This window comes from Eretmochelys imbricata, chromosome 14 (genome assembly GCF_965152235.1).
Source record: "Eretmochelys imbricata isolate rEreImb1 chromosome 14, rEreImb1.hap1, whole genome shotgun sequence".
Classification (NCBI taxonomy): domain Eukaryota; kingdom Metazoa; phylum Chordata; order Testudines; family Cheloniidae; genus Eretmochelys; species Eretmochelys imbricata.
Genome location: NC_135585.1, coordinates 29,453,514 through 29,465,632, shown reverse-complemented (window position 1 = coordinate 29,465,632; position 12,119 = coordinate 29,453,514).

Below are 12,119 nucleotides of genomic sequence, written 5' to 3'. Positions count from 1 at the left end.
GCCTGGGATCTTCCATCTAAGCCTCAATGGGACCCATGTTGCTTGGTCTGACAGGAGGAGATCATCTGTCCCCACTGCTCCCTGCGCTGGGCTGGCTGCAGCACACATCTGTGTAAGAGGCTGGGCCAGAGAGATGTTACAATCAGGGTCCAGGCACCCCAGAAGGAGAACAGAGGGTCTGAAACCAGAAGACGAAGCAATCAAATCAGCGGATTCGACAGAGAAGTTTTCTACCCTACAGGGACATCAAAGAAGGTCTATTAGGAAAGCTGAGATGTTCATCTGGAAACTGCTAAGGCAAAGATTGTGACTTGTTAAGATTCAGTTTTAGTCACTACAAAGTGTGTTGTGTTTTGTTTGTGTGTTTGAAATTTGTCTCTTTCTCTTGCTTAGTATCACTTAAATCTCTTCTTTGTCACTATGCTTCCCAAACCACCTCAGTGTTGTGTGTTCGAGTGAAGTGTGAGTCTCCAGCCTACCCAACAGGCTGAGCTATGCCCTGTCTCTCTGAAGGTAGCAAATAATTTATGACCGGTGCTGGGCACAGAGTTCAAGGGCAGTTCACCAGACATCTCGTGTGAAGCACAAAGAGACCAAAGGAGCTGGAGAGATTCCGGCCCCACTGACCCATGGGAATTTCCCACAGAAGAGGCTACACAGGACTCCAGACACAGCCACTTTGGGTGTGTACAAGAGTTCACTCACCGCTAGATGCTGGCCAGGCCTCGTGTCACCGCTTTCTAGCTGGGCTAGCAACCCCGCTGATACTCACTCTTGCAGTTTGTTGGCTGGGAACTCAGCCCTCCAACCAGGTGACTGTCCTTTACTCCACTCCTTCCTGGGTCGTGCTCCTTGCAAACAAAGTCCAAAAATGTCTTGAACGGAAACAAGGCCTTCCACCCTCGTGGGGAGTTCTTCCTCAGCCTGATTTTGGTTGGGCCTGCCCTTCTTGGGTTTCTAGGGTCTTCTATGTCCCCTTCCTTATGGATGGTGAGAGAAGCCAGTCCTACCCTGGACTCCAGGGTTTGGCCCAAGGCTGTCCACTGAACAGCTCACTCTGCTTCTGTACTTTTGCTGCTGTTTTCCCTTGTTTCCCCTCAGGTGGGGTTCACTTGTGGTCATCAATTTGGCCTAGCCCCAGGCTAGGCAGCCATAGGCCAAGCCACCCTGTTAGAGACCCTCCTCCTTCAAACCCGGTCCAGCCCAGCTGACAGGTTGGCTGAGGGGATGGTGAAACCCCATTGCTGATAAGAAGGAGGTCAGAGTCTGTTCTCTAGGAGCTGAAGGTCCGTTTGTCCTGCTGCAGAAAGTGGAGCGGGAGAGCGGAGATGTTAGGTGAAAGAGACTGCATGATGGAGTTGGAGACTGAAGGACGGGAGAACAGGAGAACAGGTTGGAGGAGGAGTTCTCTGGGAGCCTCTTGCTAGGAAAAAAACAAGGGTGGCACATTGATGGAGATTTTTCTGTCCCAGGAATGGGGGAAGCTCCCAGCCAGGCTATGCAGCAGGGATCCCATTTCTCCCCCAAGAAACCCATATGACCAAAGAAGTCAATGGCTCTTACCTGCATGAGGGAGCGGGCTCTTCCCTCTCAGCCTCTTTGAGAACTACCACTGCTTGGTTTCCTAGGACAAGGGACCTGTCCCCACTGCTCCCTGAGGTGGCTCAGCTTCTGACTGCACCCATCTGGGAGGGTGTCACACACCCCAGGGCCTAGAAGACATGGGGGGAGGAGGCTCCTCTTCATGTCAGACTCTGAGAGCTCAGAGAAGGGCCAAAGGAAGAATAAAGAGCAGGAGATGAAGCTAGCCCGGAGCCTCTGTCCCATCCTCACCTCCTCAAATGTAGAGCTTCCTGAGCTTAAGTTGGGCAGACAGTCTGTAGCCCTGACACAAAGGTCCTTCTGCACCATATTGGGCAGGAAGATCTCTGCCTGGGAGCACGGGGAATGGGATGGGGGTGAGATCAAGGAAAGAGGGGAGGGATGTGGGTGTGAGGGAAAGAGCTCCTGCCCCAGATGAAGGTACCTGGGGGGCCAAGGGAAGGACCCAGCTCCACAGAGAGGGGAGAGAGTTTCTGTGAGTGCCAGGGGCCTCCATTTCCGCTTCTACTAGCCCCCCACTTACAGTGAGACAGAGCAGTACCTGCAGCAGGGAGTGGGACTTGCTGAACAGGGAGGGGAACCTTTAAGAGCATCAGATGAGCCACAGCCCTTGCAGCGCCTCGGGCATCTGGTGCAAGTGCCGGATGTTGTGAAGCTGGCCCATGACCTTGGCTGTGACATCCTCGTGCTGCAGGGGAACGAGAACATGTCAGAGACTGAGACACTCCCCAGGAATCAGGGAGGATGAAGGGCACCTGGAACCAGCACCATCATTTCCACCCAGCAGCTGCTCATGTCTGAGTGGTGGATTCACCCTCCTGACCCCCAGGATGGAGGCTTGCTCTCCTCTCTAGTGACCTCCAGTGCCAACCCCCCTCCTTGTCGGGTGAGCTCCTGCCACCTCCCCATCAGTGCCCCTGACAGCTGTTCCACCTCCAACCCACCTGGGGACACCGCTCAAATTCAGAGTACCTTCTCCTCCACCCCCACTTCCATCCCCACCCAGGTAGGGCAGAGAGGGGGCTCTAGAAGGGTGGCGGGGGGCAGGAGGGATTGTGGCAGCAGTGAAGTGAGATGGGGAGAGCTTGAGACCTTTCCCCAAGTCACCCCAGTGACAAAAGCTGATGGCAGCCCTGGTGAACGGGGCAGGTCAGCAGCCCCTGCTGACTGAATCCTCCCAATCTCTTGAGAGTGGGTCCAGCCCTACCAGCAGCAAGACCAGCTTCCCACGCCCATGTGCCTCAGCCCTTCCTGCTCAGTCGCCATCACCAGTCAGTCCTTGGCCTCCCAGGCTGCCAGGGATGGGAGCAACTCTCGATGGTGGCTTGGGTGACATGGACACTAGGCCATGGGGAAATGGGTGCAGCTCTGTGGGGCAGGAAAGGTTCCCAGAGGGCACTTAGGGGACTCTCCTGTCCTTCCCAGGAGTGATAGCAGAGCACCACAGCCTAAGAACAGAAGTCCATGAAGTCCAGAAGTCCCCACTAGGCTCCTTGCTACCAGACCAGCGAATGCTGATAGGATGGGAATGGGGCCCTGGGCCCCACCCCAAGCTCCTCAGTTGATTGCAGCTGCTTACTGTGTCCCCCATCAATTGCTGGGCTTCCCCCAGGAGGGAGTAGACGAGCACCAGCCCAGCCTGGCTGACACGCAGCAGGGGGTCGTGGATGGCCAGCACTGCTGTCCGCAGGAAGGATCTTCTCTGCTCGACGGAGAAAAATTTTCCAAAGACCTAAAACCAAGAGGACACAAGGATCAATCAGATTGCCCAGAGCCAGCCTCCAAGTCCTGGCAGTACAATGGTGTCTAGTGCCCCAAAGGGCAAGGCACTTCATTCCCCAGGAGGCTTTCAGGGTCCCAGGGCTCAGGGAAGCCCCTTTATTAAAAGGTCGCAGATGCTGAGGGACCAAAGCCTCCAGTGGCTCTTTCGGGAAGGCAATTTATGGCAGGGGCCAGGATGGGCTGGAAATGGATCTCTAATGTGTGTGAGCAGGCCCACTCTGCTGTGCAGGGCACAGAGAGGACAGGGGACCCTGTCTTGCTTCCAGCAGAGAGATCTCCTGCATCTCAGCGGCTAGAGGAGTTTGTTTGTGCCTTGTGGGGGGGAGGGGGTTGGAGCTGACAGACCAGAGGTCTCTTCCCCCAGCTAAGTGATTTCTCTAGTTGCTGGCTATGGCCTCTGCAGCTCCCTGGTTTCTTCAAGGGGAATCCAACCTGCAGCCTGAAAAGGACAACGAGACTCATGGCCCAGTCCCCGTCCCAGACGCTCCTCGGAGACTTTTCTTCTGCTGCAGCAATTCAGCTTGTGGGAGGCGGGACAAGCTCACACAGTCTCTCTCACGGGGCGTCTGTGGAGGAGCATTCTGTAGATGCTCTTGTCCATCCAGGAGCCATTCCAAGGCCTCCTCTGTGATGTTGTGGATATCACCCATTTCACCTTTGACTCCAGTCTGGGGGCACTGTGTTACAGTGTGTTCGAAGGTTTGGATATTCTCACCACAGTTGTGAGACGGGGGTGGGGGTGTCTTTGATTTTCTACTTGTGCAGCAAGGAGCCGCAACTTGGCTTAGTGACAATGTGCTTCTTTGGAACAGTGGCTGAGGTCCAGATACTCTGCCATTCCCTGGCCAGGTCTGGAGACATGAGGGGGGCCCATGTGGTCCATATTGGCTCTGGAGCTCACTCTATCCCCTACCCAGTTCCCAGGTTGGGGCATTCTGCTTCCTGACCGGCAATGGAATTGGGCAAACCCCACCTCCTTTCTCTGCTTCTACAGTGTGCAGGGAATTCAACAAGGCTCTGATCAAGCAATCGTGACTGGCTGAGCCAGTGCTCTCCTCTCAGACACTTGGGGATCAGCCAGGGGGACAAGGAGCAGAGAGACACCCAGAGCCATAATCCTATCTTAACTCACCCACGGGGGATTCTCCTCAAATCACGGCAACTAGCGAGGTTCCAATGTGGGACCTTTAGCACCAGCCTGTCCCACTGGTTGCTGGATGAGGAACTCTGAGCTGGAAATAAGGAGTGGGCTCTTTTCCTGTCTCCAGGAGGCATCCACTACAGAGAACCCAGCCAGCCACACTCCCCGAGCTGTGTCATGCCCTGGCACAGTGCCCTTACCTCCCCCACTCTGGCTGTGTTCTTGTAGCCCAAGAGCCTGCTGTCCTGGTGCCAGTCATAGCACCAGAGATCTTCCGCCTCATGGATGGTCAGGCCTGGAAGAGAGAGAGAGAGAGACTTTTCTCCTCATTCTGGTTGCAGTTTCTGTGTCCTTCCAATCCCATTAGTTGCTGCACAGTGGAGTGGAGAAGAACAGAGGCAGAGAGAGACTTGTCCTCCAGATGGGGTCAGTCTGAGAGAAATGATCTGGGGTCCCATTATCAACCTGTGGTCACTCCTAGTCCCCTATTGGGTTCCGTCTCCCAGCTGGGTTCCTTACCCCTCTGTTGGAGCAGCAGTTGGTAAAGCCGGTAAGTCCCCTCCCTGGCCTGCCGGCTGATGTCCTTGTCTGGATCGCTGACAAATAGAGCCAGCTGGGCCACATGGTGCCCCATCCGAGGGAACTCGGCTGAGATCTAATGGAAGGGAGAGCAGAGGGGACTCCATCAGCATTTTCCTCTCAGCTCCCTGTCCTCCCTGGGCCAGAGGGCTCCTTCCTCTTAGCCCCTCTGCAGGAGATGCTGGGGGAGAGGAGCTTGAGATCGACCCTTCATTTGCTCTGTTGCCAAGGGAGCCCAGAGCTGCTTTGGGATGCCAAGCAGGGGCTGGAGCATGGTCCCCTTAAAGGCCCAGGGACAACACTGAACCAGGACAAGAAGAACTTGACTCAAGCCTAGCTCAGTCCTGCTCTGACTCTGCCTCCCCATGAAGAACCCTCCTAAGCCACAGCCCCGGCAGCAGCAGCAGCAGATCCTGAAGCCCACTGGAGCCAGCCCGCCTCCCACTGGAGCCAGCAAGCTGGGCTCAGAGCTCACTTACGTCAAACTCAGGGAGGGTGACTGTGTATCTCAGCAGGGCTGTGCTGCTCCTGATAGCCCAGGCTCGTTCCTGGGACACCCTGGACACGACCCAGAGGTTGATATGCTGTGGGGAAAGGAGGCAGGTCAGACTCAGTGACAGCTGCACCTGCTTTGCAAATGAGCCCCATGCCCCCAGCCCCAGGGGCCTGAGACATTCTGCGCAGGGGGGAATAGCTGAGTCATTGACGGCAGAGCTTTAGAAGGGGATTCTTTCCCCCAGGACGCAGCTTGTACCCTTCAGGTCACAACTTCTCAGTGTCTCTCTAGATTGGGACAATGTTCGGGGTCAGGGCTGGTCCCATCCTCCCAGAACTCCTGATTCCTGAACAGTTCACCAGAAAGGAGACTGAACCCTCGGCCCTTCCCTGCTACGCAAATCCTTGGGGGGATGTAGGGAGTGACTGAGAGCACAATCCCTCCAGGAATTTCAGAGCAGATCAGAGGGAAGGGCTGATTCCCTGGGCTCCTCCTGTTTCTCTAGGAAGGAGCATGTGCCTCTGCTCTGAGAACCATCTCCCGAATCTCATGGGCTCTGTGTGTTGGAGGGGTGGGGGAAGGGTGGGTTTTCAGACTCTCACTCCCCAAGACAGCCAGGAGCCCGGTGCTTAGTGCTCAGCAGAACCAGGCAGAGCTCTGGCTTGAAGTCCCAGCTCCTTCCTCTGTCCCTCAAGAAGGAAGGACCTGACACTACATTGCACTGACCTCCCCAACCAAGGACAGCCCACTGGGGACCCAGCTAGGAAGACAGAGTAGAAAATGCATCTTCCAGTCTCTCCTTACCAGTCCCCCAAAGAGTTACAGTAAAATGGGGCTCACCTCCAAGATGAAGTGGAGCCTGTTTGTGTCTGGGGACTCTGCCAGCAGGTTCCCCAGCATGGCATCCAGGACCTCTGCGATGACTTTGTGCAGAGCCTGCAAAGCATGGGTCAGAGTTAGGGAACCTGGGCCTACACCTGCCACAGGATGGGAAGAGGGCTCTCTGGGAAGCACTGGGGAGACTCCCAAAAACATCTCCCGGCCTCTCTCCTTCACATCGCACTGCAGGCAATTCGCAAGAATTGATGACCTCTGGACCTTTGATCCATGAGCTTAGCAGGTCTCTGCAGAGGGCCTTGTAAGCAGAAGAGTATGAAACAGCCAAGTTGCTATGGATGGAAGCTGGGCTTCTGGGCAAAACATGGCTTATGAAAGAAAGAAAGAAAGAAAGAAAGAAAAAAGAAAGAAAGAAAGAAAGAAATCCCCCAGGGAGGGGTAATCTCTTCCCTGCTGGAGGGAAGGATCCAACCCTGCAGCTTGTTCCATCTCCGCTACCCCACCCCTAAAGCTGGAGCTCCAGCGAATCAAGGGAGCAGGGACCAAGGACTACTCTGGAAGAGGAGGAGGATGGAGGAGGAGGAGGTACCTGGATGCTGGTGGCGTCCTTTTCCGTGCCCAGGGTGAAGACGGAGTGAAGGGCAGCTCGCAAGAGGTGGGTCTCTAGGGCTGGCTCCAGGGCAGGTTTCATGGTGCTGGCAAGAGAAAGGAGCTGGTATTAGACTGTGCAGTATAGGGGTGGGACTGTCGCCAACACGGACACCACGCCACAGGGATAGAGGCACAGGCTGGCGAGAATGGAAACTGAGGCACTTAGCTAGGGAATGACAAGGCCAAGGCGTCCCAGACAGACAGTGGCAGGACAGGAATAGCTCCTGTTCCCTGGAGCCTGCTGCCCCTCCTGTATCTGAGCCCAGGAGTGAGACCCTCCCCAAGGTCCCTGTCATGGAGAGAGTGAACCTTCCCACCCCACCATCTCTGCCAGAGGCGCCACTCTGGGGAGGTGACCTGGGAGGGACAGTGACGGTGACTCCCAGCCTTGGGCCTGAGCAGCACTGGGGTGAGGGGAGCCGGTGGGGTAGCGGGGTGGGGCTGTCTCGGTACCTGAGGTAGCCCACTGCAGCCAGGGAGTGAGCGAGGACGGCGCTGGGTAACGAGTCATCGGGAAGCTCCTCGATGAGCTCCTGTGAGACGCGAAAGAGACAAAGGAGCATGTGAGATTCAGGCCCAACTGACACCTCCCAGTGAGGAGATGACACAGCCAGTGCCCCACATGGCCAGCAGGTTCCCACACCACCTCCCGCTCCTCCGATTCCTTCCTGCCAATCAAACTTGTCCCCCTTCCCGGTTTCCTGCCCAGCTCACTCCCAACCCCCTTCTCTCCTCCTCCCTGTCAAAAATGCCCCCATTCAGCCCCATCCCGACGACCGAGCTGGAACCATGTGATTCCTTCTCCCCATCTCTCAGCTGCCCTCCAGCCCCACAATTCCCCCCCTGCCCACGACTGACCAATCTCACAATTTCTCCCTTCTCTTCTCCCAAGTCTTCAGCCCCTGCAATCCTTGTCCTCTGCTGCCCCCTCCAACACCACCCAGCCCCCACCCATGAGCCCGGCCATACCCCTGCCAATCCCATGTCTCCCTCCTCCCTCCAGCTGCCGTATGGCGTGTCTCACTCACCACGATCCTCTTCACCACAGTTGCCTTGCAGCAGCGCGGCTCCAGCGTGTCCTCCCCTCTCTCCCGTGCAGCCAGACATGCGGGGTAGATGGCCTGAAGGAACAGGAGCTGCTGCCCCTCGTCCTGGACCCACCGGGAGTGGGGTATAGCAAGAGAGAACCTGTTAGCTAGGGACCTTCCTGCACCACCCAAACCAGCTCCAGGGCTCAGGCTTCAATGGGGGATTGTGGGGACCCGCCTATTGTCCAAATCCCCCACCACTCCTACACAAGCAGGATCAGGAAGTGGGACAGTGCCTGTGGGGGGAGACGACCTGGGCTGTTGTGGGACAAACACCCCCATCTTGGGGGTCCCACATCATGGATGTAAAAGAGCCCCATTAGGGGTGGTGGATCAGGAGGGACAAGGCCCTCGGCAGGGGGTGGGGATGCTGGGAAGGGACAGGGCAATCTTGGTTCCAACCCAGGTGGGGAACATTTGTACCTTATCTCTGCACTGGAGCTGCTCTCGGATGACCTTGAGAGCAGCTTCGTCTTTGGCCATGTCCACCCCTTCCTCCTGCTCCGAATCCAGGGGGGTCCCTGCACCAGAGAGGGAAGGACAGGGGCGTGGTGGGCAGAGCAGGATTCAAGACTCCCCTTCCCACCTCAGGCACCCAGGGCAGATGGGGCCCCAAACCTCCCTCTCAGGGATGCCTTCAGCCCCCAACAACTTCAGAAGCCTAGAGAAGAGCCCCCCTCCACTGGCCAGGACTCCAGGGGAGGTGCCGATTCCCCCGGCAGCGGAGCAGCAAGGACCAAAATGGCAGCAGCTCTTCACACCCCCACCCCCAGGTCCCCGTGTGGAAGGGGCAGCTGTGTGACGGCTGCTGCTCTCAGTGGGGTTCGCGTGGCTCAGGCCAGACTCCTGGGCTGGGGACCCCCCCCATATCCCTGGGAGAGTGTCTGGGCCCAGGGTGTTCACATCCCGTCCTCACCCCTCCCGGAGCCCAGCCTGGCTCCTCACCTGGAACAGAGCAGTGGCCTCCATCGGCCTGGCTGCTGCCAGAGGCCCAGGTGCTGCCGCTGTCCCCTGCTGAACTGCTGGTGCTGGGACAGGGACCTTCCACCTCCTGGCCTGTGGGGGCTGGAAGGTCCTCAGTGAGCGGGCAGGGCGATGCCTCCTGATGGGAATGAGGGCTGGGCTCCTGGGGCCGCTGCTGCCCACACAACAAGCCCCAGAGCCACCCTGCCCGGCGCCCCTCCTGGGCTGGGTCCTGTCTGCCAAACCGCAGCCTGGGCCAGCTCCTCTGGGGCCAGGTCGGGGCCGCTCCCAGCTTGGCGCCTGCGCCGGGACCTGGGTTCCTTTTCCAGAAGGCCGGGCACTTCCGCCGTCTGGCCTGGACGGGACCTGCTTCCCCACCAGCGGGGACACAGGGCTTGCTCTGCCCCTTGGGAAGATGGCAGCTGCTTCCCTCAGGCTCTGGGGCCACCTGCAGAGCCTTCCTCCGCAACATCCGCAGGAGCCTGGCCATCCTGGAACCGAGCGGGGAGCAGGGGTGAGTCTGGGCTCAAGGCAGCCTTTCACTCATGGGCCTTTTCTGTCCCTCCTCCTCCCTGCTCCAACCACAGCAGCCCCCTCTGCCCCTACAGGAGTGCAGGGAGTGCCATCTACACACACAAGCAGGAGTTCATTGCATGATCTGCTCCCAACGTTCCCCCTCATAATCCCTGCTGCTGCAATATCCAGGAACTCTCATCCTTTTCGAGCAGTGGGGTCAGTCCCAAACACCACCGGATCCTCTGGACAAGCAGCCCGCTCCCGTCGTCCCAGGCCACTCTCCCACCCAGGCTAGAGAAGGAAGAGAACCCAGGAGTCTGGACTTCTCCTGGGAAACCATTCCCCACGTCAAAGTCACAAAGAGCCTAGGCACAGGAAGACCAGGGCCCTCCTCGTTCCTCATTGATTTCCAGGCTCAGCAGCTCACAGGGAGACTCTCAGCCTGGGGAACAGTGTCCCACAAGGGAAGGGCTGGGAGCCCCATTGCTGGAACCTTTCCAAACACACTGGAGATAGCTCTGGAGAAGCCCCTGCCTGGCCTAAGAGTGAGGGGCTCTTGGGGGCTGTTTGCAAAGGAAATCCCCCTTTGGAGATAGTCTCTCCCCGTTTCTGCCTCTCCCCAGACAGAGAGGGGAAGCCACCGAGGAACCCGAATGCCACTCACTTGCTCTCAGTGATGGGATAATGGATGGCGGATGTTCAGGGTCAGCAGACGTCCCTCGCCCTCCTCCTCACTCTCCAAGCCCAAGGCAGGCTGGAGAGGGTGGTGACCTGAGGAGCTACCCTGCCCAGCCAGCAGGCAGGGTGATGACACGAGGGTGATCGACTGGCTGTGAAAACAAGAGTCTATCTTATTGCCAAGGGACAGAGAAACTCAGCCAGCAGCAGGGGGGTGCAGAACACGGCCCTAGGGCGGAGGTGACAGCACCTCCGGGATCCTGACATCCCAGCACTTTACAAACCTTCCTGGAGCCTCCCAAACCCACTGGGCTGTAGCCATGGGACCCCAACCCTACTGATGGCAAACGGACCTCAGCTACTAGCTCAGGGTCACACTGAGTGTCAGAGCCATGGATGGACCCCTTCACTAACCACTGCCGCACACTCCCTCCCACAGCTGGCAATTGCAAACGGGCCCTAATGTCTGGTCCCCCTGACTTTGAGAGGGAGTGTCACTCCTGCTTCCATTGCTGTCTATTGATCTGTGTGACTTTGGGCAAGTTGCTCCCCCTCTCTATGGCTCTCTGGGACTCACATCCCGGAATGGGCTTTAAAAAAGACAATGGTTAAAGTTTGGCCCCAACTAGTTCTTGTTTCTCGAGACTAGCCATTTTAGCAAAGTTTAGAATTCTTGACATTCATCACCTGGAAACATCCCTTTCTCCTTCACAGACGGCCTTAACATCCCTTATCTCACCCAGGCTCCCTGCTGCCTGGAGTTAGAGAATTGACCCTGTTCCCATTGGACCTACCCAAGGTGTCACACAGCAAAGTGGTGACAGAGCCAGAAAGAGAAGACAACAGTCCTGACTCCTGTTCGAACTAACAGACAACAACCCCCCGGAGGCAGGGATAAAGCCCAGGAAATCAGGTGTGAACATTTTCATGGAAACCGTTTTCTGTCAGAAAATCCATTCAGACGAAACCACTTTGTTTCTTGAAATCATAAGAAGTAGGATGAAATTTCTTTGCAAAAATATTTGTTTGCAAAATAAGAGCATCTCCTGTTTGTCACAGTGCATTCAACTGTCTCGTCGTACACAAAGGGGAGACACTATGATCTAGCAAAAAGAAAAAGGAGTACTTGTGGCACCTTAGAGACTAACCAATTTAGTGAGCATAAGCTTTCATGAGCTCCAGCTCACTTCATCGGATGCATCTGTAGCTCACGACAGCTGTAGCTCACGAAAGCTTATTCTCAAATAAATTGCTTAGTCTCTAAGGTGCCACAAGTCCTCCTGTTCTTTTTGTGAATACAGACTAACACGGCTTCTACTCTGAAACCAACTATGATCTAGAAAATTAGATGAGATGCTTCAGTCTGAGCAAAGTAGTTGCTGCTCTTCACAATTTCAAAAGAATAAAATACAAAACCAATAGAATATTAGGTCATAATCGGATATGGCTCAGTGTGATAGGACACCCCTAGTCTGCACTGCTCCGAGTGACACTCTTCAGTGGATCCCCAGCATCCACCCATGGTGAGGTAGATGGGAGAGGATTGTTATTCGTTCTTGACAGAAGGAGAAACGAAGGCTGAGAAAGGAGCAGGGACTTGTCTTAGCTGATGCAGCCAGTCAGTAGCAGAGTTGCTCTCAAATGAGCTACAGACCAACAATTGTTCATAGTAATTATTCAGCAAGTATTTCAGAAGAATTGGAATGTTGGAGAGGATCACGAACTGCTCCGAGACAATGAATGGAGAGCAGCATCCACATTGGTCAAACATTTAACTGGTTGTGAC